Source organism: Aedes aegypti, chromosome 1 (genome assembly GCF_002204515.2).
Source record: "Aedes aegypti strain LVP_AGWG chromosome 1, AaegL5.0 Primary Assembly, whole genome shotgun sequence".
In the NCBI taxonomy this organism is placed as follows: domain Eukaryota; kingdom Metazoa; phylum Arthropoda; class Insecta; order Diptera; family Culicidae; genus Aedes; species Aedes aegypti.
In genome coordinates, this window is record NC_035107.1 from 78,305,575 (window position 1) to 78,317,812 (window position 12,238).

The 12,238-nt window shown below is 34.8% G+C and overlaps 1 long non-coding RNA gene across 1 annotated transcript; it reads right to left on the reverse strand.

Moving 5' to 3' along the window:
• Positions 1 to 2,123: 2,123 nt before the first annotated feature.
• LOC110674440 lies at positions 2,124 to 3,039 on the reverse strand. The gene is made up of 3 exons (XR_002498867.1): positions 2,873 to 3,039; positions 2,644 to 2,803; positions 2,124 to 2,564 (listed from the first exon to the last, which is right to left on the reverse strand). It is a non-coding gene; the product is annotated as an uncharacterized LOC110674440 (long non-coding RNA).
• Positions 3,040 to 12,238: the final 9,199 nt, after the last annotated feature.

Below are 12,238 nucleotides of genomic sequence, written 5' to 3' on the forward strand. Positions count from 1 at the left end.
GCCATCGCTGTTGCTTGACACGATGGTGAAGGTTCTGGATTTCGGAGTTGGAAGTCATCACATGGCTTTGGAGTCAGTGATTCAGCTTACAAACCAACGTAAGCCGCAGTTCTTCACTAATAAAAAGAAAGTCTTTGAAGGTGTCAGAAGCATTAATGGCGACACAGTTACAACTATTGCTGATCTACAAAAGAAAACCAAACTGATCCTTAAACATTCAAAGCAGGAAAATAAATATGTGCCCAAGTTCTGGTGGTCGGTTGATATTGAGCAGGCTTGGGAGGACAAAAGAGTAGCCAGATCTACTTTCAACCGAACTGGAAATATCAATGATCTTCTAGATTACAAGAAAAAAGCAGCTATCTTTGCCAGGAAAAAAAAGGAATCATCTCGGTCTAATTTCCAGGACTTTGTCTCCAGTATCGATCCACAAACTCCTGCTTCTGTTGTGTGGGATAAACTGAGAAAGTTGACAGGTGGAAAGCGAAAGATCGAAAATATTTTGGTACATGAGGATTTGACTTTGGCTAACGAATTTTTAAATAAACATTTTCCTTCGGAGCCCTATCAAGAAGATTCTTTCGTATATCCGGCTGATTACGATGTTCTTACGGTGGATTTCTGGCAAAGCCATATTGCAAAGAAAACTCAGGGAAAGACGAAGCTGTCAGCTCCAGGGCCGGACGGAGTGTCTTATCAAATTCTCGGAATGTTACACCCAACGGTAAGAGATAACATGATTCGAGATCTGAATTTGATTTGGCGGACACATAGAGTACCTTTGGAGTTAAAAACCATCAAGATTGTCGCTATTCCCAAGCCAGGTAAAAATCCTGAGACGGTTGAGGGAGTGCGACCGATTTCTTTGGTGAATTGCGAATTAAAGCTTTTGAATTCGGCAATTTTGAAAAGATTAGAGGAATTCCTGGATGAGAAGGGCATACTTCCGGCCTTATCTTTCGGATTTAGAAAGCGGTGTCTACCATCACCTGCCTGGAGTTCGTTACAAATAAGATCTGTCAAATTAAAAACCAAAACCGTATTGCTGCTGTGGTTTTCATAGACCTTTCAAATGCCTTCAATTGTGTCAAAATCGATAAATTAGAAGAAACGTTGTTGACATTAGGCATACCAGCAGAGCTTTCCAGCTGGTTTGTTTCTGCCTTGACTAACAGGAAGATCCAACTACAAGTAGCAGGCGAGATGCTCACTCGACTAGTCACTCAAGGCTTGCCGCAGGGGGATGTTTGTTCACCCACGCTGTTTAACATCTATACGGCAGCCCTTCACACTATCGAGGTAGAAGGCGTGATTCTGGTACAATATGCTGATGACTTCGCGGTCATTATCGAAGGTGGTAGCAGGGATCAGGTTGTCGCTAGAGGTGAGGCCTTTCTGAGAGAGTTTGGACGCAAGGCAGAGGAACTAAATTTATCTATGAATCCACAAAAGACAAAAGCGTTGATGTTCGTCAACAGTCCTAGAGAACTGGAAATCCGCATTGGTGATACCAAGCTGGAGAATGTTCGTACTCATAGGTACCTGGGATTGATTCTTGATAAGTCGCTTTGTTACGGTGCTCATATAAGGGATCTTATTAAAAGATTAGCGGATCGACAAAATATGGTGAAGGTTATTAGCGGAACTAAATACGGTGCACACCCCCAGACATTAGGAATGGCCTATAATGCCCTTTTCAGAAGCTGTATGGATTACTGTTCCTCAGTATACGGTTCTGCCAGTAAGACGAATCTGCAAAAGCTTGATGTGATCAATAACCAATGTCTCCGTAAAGTTACTGGGTGTACGAAAACAACCCCGATCAACACTCTGCATGCAATTGCAGGCCAGTTTCCACTAGAGTTTCGTCGTCTACAAATCGCTGGCAAACAGTTGGCAAAACACTATCATCGTGTTTCAGTTGTTAAACATCAGCTGGAATACACATTAGAGCGAGATCCGGATCGAAATAGTAGCCGACTCAGTTTTATTGAACGTTTGGCTCTGGATCATTCTGCAATTCTTCGTGTGGTGACAACTGAAACTCTTAGTAAGAACAAGTGGAACCAAGTTCGCATTGAAACTGAACTACCGGATGGCTTTTGGAGAAAGAAAACTACCAGTGAGAAAGTTTTAAAGCAACTAACTCTTTCACTAATTCATGGCAGGTACAGTGGAAAGTGTATCATTTATACGGATGCCTCCAAGAACTGGGAGTCTTGTGGGATTGGTGTGTATGACTCGTCTTCTAACTTTCGGCTTAGTCTGAAGCTGGAACATCGGGTTTGCATCATGTCAGCTGAGCTTGAAGCTATCTGGGTCGCACTTCAATATGTATAGCGTTCCGAAATCACAAATGCGGTAATTATGAGTGATTCGAAGGCAGGATTGGAGTTTTAAAAATCAACCTCAAATGACCGTTATCGTGATGGACTTGTAGAGAGATTATAAGCCATGGCTTCTAGGACTCGCACAGTTTTGCAGTGGATCCCCGGTCATACTGGCTGTGCCGGTAATGAAATGGCTGATCTTCTGGCAAAAGCTGCTCTGAACCAAAACGAAATCTGCAATAATAAAGTCTTTCTTCACGATGTGAACTACTACTTCTATCGGTTGGCAGAGGAGAATGCTCAGCAATGGTACCTTGAATATGCTGCTATAGACGGAAAAGGTTGCAAGTATTTCCAACTTCAAAATACCATCCCAAAGAAGCCCTGGTATTCCGGACTTCAACTCACCAACTCCGAAACTCGAACTCTAAATCGGCTCCTTGCAGGCCATGACTTCTCAGCGTACTGGCTTTCTAAAATGAAAATTCAAACAAATTGTATTTGTGAAAGTTGCAATTGTGTAGAAAACGCGGAGCATATACTTTTCAGTTGCATCAAGTACGCTAACACCAGGAGCAAATACGGCTTGAATAGCTTTAGTAACATTTATCAAATTTTCGACGCAAACAATATAGCACTCCTTCGATATGTAGTCGCCTTCCTTAGAGATGTAAATAAACAAATCTGACAAGTCTGACGTTTCTTTTGAGACGGTTTGAAATTCTGGACAAACATTTCAAAAGGGCACATCGACATTGGTAAACATTGGCTTTGCAAGACGCTGTTGAGCCCAATTTAACTCGATCACACTCACCAATACCACTATCAGGTAGAGCTAACACCAATCTTCCTGATAGTGGTGTTAGTTTGCGTGGGCGGGCTAAAAAGGGCTCAACAGCTACGTTTCTAAAAAAAGGCTCAAGACCTCTTGGGCCCTTTTCAAATGTTTGTCCAGAATTATCGTTCCCTCTCTGTCACATTACTCGCTGTCAAAGTCGAAGAGATTATAAACAAAAAATCGCTGGCAATATAGCGACTCGCTGTGCCATCCATCAGCTCACGTCAAAGTGAGCTTCTAGAAAAGAAGAAGAAGAAGAATCATCGATTCATTTTCCCCTACTGATTTGTTTCCAATCACAATTGTTATTTCTTACCGTGCATGCACTCGAGAAATGAATCTGGCCGTGGTGCAACAACTGTGGTATAGAGTGCCACTCGACCACTTTGCTGTGGTACACTCAAAGAATCCTAACCGGAACCACAAATCAATCTAATTTTGACTTTTTACTCTATTCGGCTCTTCCGTAACCCAATTTAGCTTAACTGGCATATACCTCTTAGTAAATAGTTTTCGTTTTTCGTCAGCGAAAACAAAATTTAGTTCAAAAAAGAATCTCCCTAGCATAAGATTTCGAAGGGTCCATAGTGGGTTAAAATGACTTAAATTTAAGTAAACTCGGAAGAACCCAAATTTGTTTTATTCCATGGACATTCGACGCTGGGTTTGTTCGTCAGTCTCGGTTTTTGACAACGTTCCGGTTGCGAAAGAGGCAAAACAACCCAACTTTGGGTAAAAACTAATTGCAGTTTGCTCAAATTTGAGTTCAAAGAACTTATTTTTGGGTAGTCTGATTTCTCCATTTACTATTACATCTAAGATAATTCTAATAATTCTTTGAATTACACGCGGCTTCACCTGAAGAGATCGGGAAATATGAATCAATGACAAACATTCGATAGACAAAACACCAAAATGACAGAAGGTTGAAAGAAAAAAGGTCGAAGAGGATAATGGGAAGGAGCGAAACTGTGAGAGACTCTCGAAGTGGAAAATTATCAACCAAGATTCCACCGGGCTCAAAAAGTGAAATTTATTGTGTTCAAAATAAAAATGCTATTAGCAAAACTTAGTCAGTGGAGCAGTTTTTCCAAAAAGGCTAATAAATCTAAAGGTGAGAAAAAAAATCATGAAAATTGTTTCGAGCGTTCAATGGATAAATAAATGCAATATGGGAGGGAGTCAAATTTCTTTTCGTTTCAGAGAGCGAGTAATGGCGCTTAAGCCTAGGCTCTATAGCCAGGACACACGGAGTAAATACCTGTGCCCCATCTCAGGAAGTGAACCACAAACAACAATGGAGTACGCATCAATATTCTTAGCTTCGCCACTCCCAACGCTTTGGCCTATCTATCAATATGGAACGGTTGGTACGGTTGTCCCCGTTTCTTCCTCCACACAATTTGAAAATTTTCGTTTATCATGTTAATCGTTCGTGAATAACCTGATCGCCGTTAATTTTCGAATTACCTTCAAACCCCAAGTCTGCACAGTGGGCCTGGCCATTTTAATATTTGTATCAAATTATTGATAAGCTACAAATATTAATGCTGACAAGAAAATACTGAAATAAATTTCGGTATTTCCAGGATGCTTTTCAATATTGGCTGTGCAAGCACTTAGATTAGATTAGATTAGAAAGGTTAATAAATCTAAACTCAAGACTAGTTATTTCTAATGTCTGCTACGTTTGCTGGCATGAAAGTTCACTCAAAAGGCTTTCTATGCTTCAGTGTGATGCAAACGCAATATTTATTTGCTGAGATATTCATGTGAGAGTTTGACCGGCTTGCGCATGATTGATGTAAACACAGAGTGGAATAAGAAAAAACTCACCAATCACAGAAAAAGAAGACCGTCTTCACGATTCTCCTCTCAGGAGCAAAAGGTCAACAATCTTTATTGAAGGAAATCATTTTCAACATTTTGTCCTTTGGAGCTTTTGTGTTAATTTTTTCTGTCTTTTCGACGATTTATCTTTTGAACTTTTGACCCAGAACTGGGGAATCTAGTTGGCTTAGTTGGAAATTAAAATTTGCAATGTTAACGTCTGAAGATTGTATGGTTAAAGACGATAACGATAAAAGAAAATGAAATGCAATCTGTGTTGAATCTTTGATCGACAGGTCGCAAACAAATAACGAATCGATGGAATTTTTAAGGTAATCGCTTGTTTTATTCTTTAGATTTTTTCCTTTAAAAATTCAAGCTTGACTTCGTTCTAAAATTACCTTAACGAGTATGTTTCTTGGGGCCTTCCTTAGCCGAGTGGTTAGAGTTCGCGGCAACAAAGCGAAGCCATGCTGAAGGTGTTTGGGTACGATTCCCGGTCGGTCCAGGATTTAAGAAGAAGATGAAGAGTATGTTTCTTAATTTTCTCGCAAGTTTATCGAAGATCAAAACTTCTATGAGTATGATACTTTCTTATAAAATTCTATATCAAACGAAATCAATTATCATGAATAATTAATATGCAACTGTAACTACCTTTCATCAGGTAGGGTGTCAATGCTAGTAATGGACCCCTTAGTAGCTGAAATTAATTCTCGACGCCTTTCCGCAATTATATATCAGGCAGATATACGTTTTGTAGAGTCTAATAACAAGTTCAATGTCTTTACTTCACAGTACACCCATGCAACATACAAAATCATACGATTTTCCCAGATAAATATACATTTGGAAAACTGTTGTCCGAATGCCTATTATGGACCCTCCCGGGGTCCATAATAGGATTGTTTACAAATTTGACGTTGCGTATTATGGACCCTCCATTTGATTCCCATGTAATCCGGCTCGCTGCCGACGAGCCTATTATGGACCCACCTGGAAATGCGTATTATGGACCCTCTTGTGTGGTTTCATTTACAAAACTGTTCAAATATCTGTATTTATGCGCCTCAAACCAAATATTTTGCCTGAAACTGCTGACTATAACAATGCAATCGAAGTTCCCTCGGTGGATTTTCATAGGAATAAGGTTGCTTTGAGTGTTAATTTTATATTTTTCTGTAGGGGGTCCATAATACGCAAAGAGTCCATAACCGGCATCGACTCCCTAGTTGACAACATATTCAACGCAAGAACTCCATGCTCGAGCTTTCCCTATGATTAGTTATTCATCGTATGAAGTATACGTGTATCTTTCCATGTTTCGCAACATTTCACAAAAATTATCTTTGGTAAGTAGGCCTTGATCGGATTACCGGTGTTTTTCTGCGCTTGTCAATTTTTTTCCGTTTTTCAGGTGGATTTCGGAAAGGATTTATCAGGATTATCAAACGAGTGGCCATCGAAGATTTGAAGAAGAAGAGGTACTAGAAGGTGTACTGGACTAATTTCAACTGTTCGAGTTCAATTTGGTGATTGTGAAGAAATTGATTTGGCTTTGTCGACTTCAAGACAAAACGACTGTTGAAGATAATTGAAGTTCGAAGGAGGAAATTCGACCATTCTGGAATCAACGAGGATTTGATGAAGAAGACGTGAACTAAAAAATCAAGCTTCAACTCATCAAGATTGATTTGAGTGCTGGTGGAAATACTTGGTTGTCTTTGACGACCTCAAGCCTTTGGTGTGGATTGAAGTCTCTTTAAGTATAATTTTATTTATTTTATTAGTATTATTCTTATTTTTATTATTACTTGTTATATTATCAATTGCACTTCAGTATTTTTTCATATATTTTCACTCACCCCGTCAATTTTCCAATATGGAGACTGACGGGGATGGAACATCTGGTGAAACTGGTGAATCATCTTCCATCAAACGTTTTCGCATTAAAACTTATCCCTCCACTTTTTTAGGCCCTTTTGTTGTTTATTTTCGTAAAAAGGAAAAGCCTATAAATGTTCTTTTGATATCTTCGGAAATTTATAAATTATACAAATCTGTCAAGGAAATTAAAAAAGTTTCACTTGACAAATTGAGGATTATATTTGGATCCCGTGATGATGCAAATTCATTATTGGAATCTAAACTTTTTTTTGATTCATATCGAGTTTACGCTCCTTGCGACTCGTGTGAAATAAACGGAGTCATTTACGATGAAAATTTGAACTGTGAAGATATTGTTAATTACGGTTCAGGTAAATTTAAAAATAAGGCAATTCAGCCAGTTAAAATTTTAGATTGCATGCGTTTATCGAAATTAACATTTACCGATAAACAATCTTCATACATGCATTCTAATTGCATAAAAATTACATTTGAGGGTTCTGTTCTTCCCGATTATGTAGACATTGACAATGTTATTTTTAAAGTTAGACTTTATTATCCGAAGATTATGCATTGCGATCGTTGTCTCCTTTTTGGTCACACATCGCATTTTTGTTCTAACAAAATTAAATGTTTTAAATGTGGTGGTAGTCATTCATCTACTGATTGCAATAAGAATTCAGATTTGTGTATTTATTGTCGTAAAAAACACAATTCTTTAAAAGATTGTTCTGTTTACATTTCGCAACAACAACAATCTAACCAAAAAATTAAAAATCGAAACAAATTATCATATTCTGAGGTAATTAAAACTTCTCCGGAATTATCCTCAACGAATATGTTTGCTCCTCTTTCAAATAATGTTGATAATGCTGTATCAAATGATGATCTTGAAAATTTCATTTATAAACCTCCTAATAAAAGGAAACGAATTTTCAAACCAGTTATAAATAATGATTGTTTTTCAAATCCTCAACCATCAACATCATTTGATATTCATTTTCCCCCTCTTACTTCTCCTACTTCTTCTCGTGTTATTCCTGGTTTTCAAAAAAATACAACACAAGTAAACACAAACGAAAATAAGGACAATTCAAATTCAACTTTTCAAAAAACTGAAAGTTCAGATGCAGAGAATTCTATTTTAAATATTTTGGAAGAATTGATTGATTTTTTGGGAATAAACGATTTTTGGAAAAAAATAATTAAGAAAATTTTACCATTTTTGGCCTCTATTTTTGAAAAGTTGAATTCAATTGGACCCCTCATTTGTTCTTTGTTTTCTTCGTAATGGCTTCATCAAAAATTAATAATTTAAATATTTTACAGTGGAACTGTCGAAGTATTATTCCAAAAATTGACAGATTCAAAGCATTAGTCATAAATTATGATTTGGATATATTTTGTTTAAATGAGACCTGGTTAGTAGAAGCTAAATCATTTCGAATTCCATCTTTCAATATTATACGTAAAGATCGCAACACTTCAAATGGTGGTGTGTTAATTGGAATTCGTGAAAATATTGAATTCAAATATTTAAATTTTTCAATTGATTCAGAAATTGAATATGTTGCGGTTTCTGTTAAACATAAAGGTTTAGAATTTTCAATTATTTGCATTTATATTCCTCCCCAAGCAAAATTTTCTTTGTTAGAGTTGAAATCTATTTTTAATAATATTCCTTCACCTTTTTATATACTAGGAGATTTAAATGCTCATAATTTGGCATGGGGAAGCCTTAAAATTGATGGTAGAGGTTCATTAATTATGGACGTTATTGATGAATTGAATTTAAATATTCTTAATGATGGTTCTTTTACAAGGATTGTTGTGCCTCCTGGTCATCATTCTTGTATTGATTTATCTCTTTGTTCGAATAGTTTATCCATGATTTCATCTTGGAAAACTATTGAAGACGCAAACGGAAGTGATCATGTGCCTATATTGATTAACGTTCATAATCCTAATAATATACAGTATAATCAAGAACCTTATGTTCCTGATTTAACAATAAATGTGGATTGGGCTAAATTTTCTGATCTAGTTTCCTTTGCTTTGCTTAGTTTTGACAATTCACTTTCTACTATTGAAAATTATAAATGTTTTTCAAAATTATTAATTGATTGTTTAAAAAAATCTCAAACTAAAAAAATGATGCATTCATCATCTAAGAAAAAAAATCCAGCATTTTGGTGGGATAATGATTGTACAATTGCTTTGAAAAATAAATCAAATGCTTTTAAATTATTTAGACGATTTGGTTCTAGAGATCAATATATTTTATATTGTAAAGCGGAAGCTCAATTTACTAGAGTTATAAAATTTAAAAAAAGGAATTATTGGAGAAATTTTATTGAAAATCTTGATCCTGATACATCACTATCAACATTATGGACTGTTGCTCGAAATATGAGAAATTATAATTTTTCTACTTCACCAGTTTTGGAATATTCGGAAGATTGGATTGACCAGTTTGCTTCTAAAATTTGTCCTGATTTTACACCTATAGATATAAAACTTAAAAAAAAATCAACATATAATTTTTTTCCTAATCTTTGTACTGAATTTTCTATTGAAGAAATGAATTTGGCGTTATCAGTTACGAAAAATACTACTCCTGGTATTGATAATATTAAATTTATAGTTTTAAAAAATTTACCTATTGATGGGAAGTTACATTTACTTTCATTATATAATACATTTTTGTTTCAAAATATTTTTCCTGAGGAATGGCGTTTCATAAAAGTTGTAAGTATCTTAAAACCTGGGAAAAATCCTTCACTTGTTGAAAGTAGAAGACCAATTAGTTTATTATCATGCCTTCGTAAATTAATGGAAAGGATGATTTTGAACCGTCTTGAATTATGGACAGAAAAAAATAATATATTTTCTTCATCTCAATTTGGGTTCAGAAAAGGTCGAGGCACACGTGATTGTGTAGCTCTTTTATCATCATATATTGAATTATCATTGAACAAGAAACAAGATGTAGTTTCTACATTTCTTGATGTTTCTGGTGCATACGATTCTGTACTGATAGATTTACTTTATAATAAAATGATTGATTGTAAACTTCCTTTAATAATTGCAAATTTTTTGTGTAATTTATTTTCATTTAAAATAATGCATTTTTTCCATAACGGAGAATCGAAAATGATCCGTTATAGTTATTTTGGTCTTCCTCAGGGTTCTTGTTTAAGTCCATTTTTATATAATTTATTTACTAGAGATATTATTTCTATTATTCCTAATGGGTGTATCTTCATTCAATTTGCTGATGATAAGGTTATTTCTATCAGTGGTAAAAGTAGAGAAGTTATTCGTCATTTTATGCAATGTTGTTTGGACAACCTTGGTACATGGGCGCATAATAATGGTTTTAGTTTTTCAGTACAAAAAACAAAATTTATTATATTTTCTCGAAAACATTCTCCAATTGATATTGTTTTATATTTAAATTATCATCAGATAGAGCAGGTTTTTGAATATAAATATCTTGGAATATGGTTCGATTTTAAACTAAAATGGAACAAACATATTCAATACATTCAAACAATTTGTTCTAAGAGAATAAATTTTCTTCGAACAATCACTGGAACTTGGTGGGGAGCTCATCCCAGTGATTTGATTACCCTTTATAAAACAACTATTCGTTCTGTAATGGAATATGGCTGTTTTACTTTTGGTAGTGCCATTCAAACTCATTTTTCTAAACTTGAAAAAATCCAATTTCGTTGTTTAAGAATTTGTTTGAAATTAATGAATTCTACTCACACTAAATCTATTGAAGTTTTAGCTGGTATCATTCCTCTTAAATACCGTTTTCATGAACTAAATTGTAAATTTTTACTACAATGTTTCTCCAATAATCATCCAATAATTAATATATTAAAATCTTTGTTTGAAATTAATCCCACCAGTAGATTATTGAGTTCATTCATTTATTGCTCCGCTGAAAATGTCATGTTAGATTCATCTCCTGGTTTCTATGAATATAACATGAATGTTCATTCTTTTCATCCTTATGTTGATTTTACCTTGCATGAAGAATTGAAACATATTCATTTTAGTGCTCGCTCATATTTTGCAAAATTATTATTTCAACGTAAATTTATTGGGGTGGAACCTGAACAAATTTATTTCACAGATGGATCTTTGATCAATAATATAGCAGGTTTTGGAGTTTTCAATTTTCATATTGCACATTTTTTTAAATTAGAATCTCCTTGTTCAATTTACATTGCTGAATTAACAGCTCTCCATTTTGCTTGTTGTTTAATCAGAAATTGTGCTCCAAATATATACATGGTGTGCTCTGATAGTTTTAGTAGTCTTCATGCTTTGAACACAATAAATTTCAATTTCAAAACAAGTAAAATTATTTTATCTATTAAAAAAATATTGAATGATTTGTTTTCTAGAGGATTTGTCATTAAATTTGTTTGGGTTCCTGCTCATTCTAATATTTATGGTAATGAACAAGCTGACTCTTTAGCAAAATTAGGTGTTTCTCGTGGAATAATTTATAATCGGGCTATTTTTCCATCAGAATACTTTACTAAATTGAAACAAAATTCTATAAATAATTGGCAAATCGCCTGGAATACAAGTGATAAAGGACGTTATTGTTATTCCATTTTTCCTAAGGTGAAGCGTTTCCCTTGGTTTCATCAATTATCGGTCAGTCGTAATTTTATTTGTTTTTATACCAGACTTATGTCTAATCACTATATATGTAATAGTCATTTATACCGCATAAATATCAAGGACTCTAATCTTTGTGAATGTGGTGAATCATATGAAGATATAGATCATATTGTCTTTAATTGTACTCGTTTTGATTTGCCAAGAAGAAATATTTTTGAAAAAATTTCAAGATTGGGTCTTAATGTACCTACATCTATTCGAGATATTTTGGCGCTTAAAAATTTAAATATTTTAAAAATTTTATATGGGTATTTTAATGAGATTTCTTATTATAGTTGATACTGCTCGCTTTTTTTATATTTATTTTCAGATAACCAATCCTTTGTACCACTCGGAGTTTAAGTTGTTTTAACTTAAGTTACTTGGATATACGAGGACCCTCATGATGACTCCAACGGCTCCGATATGGATCATTTCCGGATGAGCCTTTAGTTTTTAAGAATTATTATTGTAATGTTGTTCGAAAAGATAAAGAGGTTTTGTGCCTTTTTGAGAAAGATTTCCAAAAAGAAATCACTCAAAGGGGTTTTTCCCTCTTTCAAAATTCAAGTTAAAATAAAAGATAATAATAATAATAACATTTCACAAGCTAAAACAACTTCCTACTACCGGTTCAAACTGACTTTCCCACCTCCGGGCATCTTGC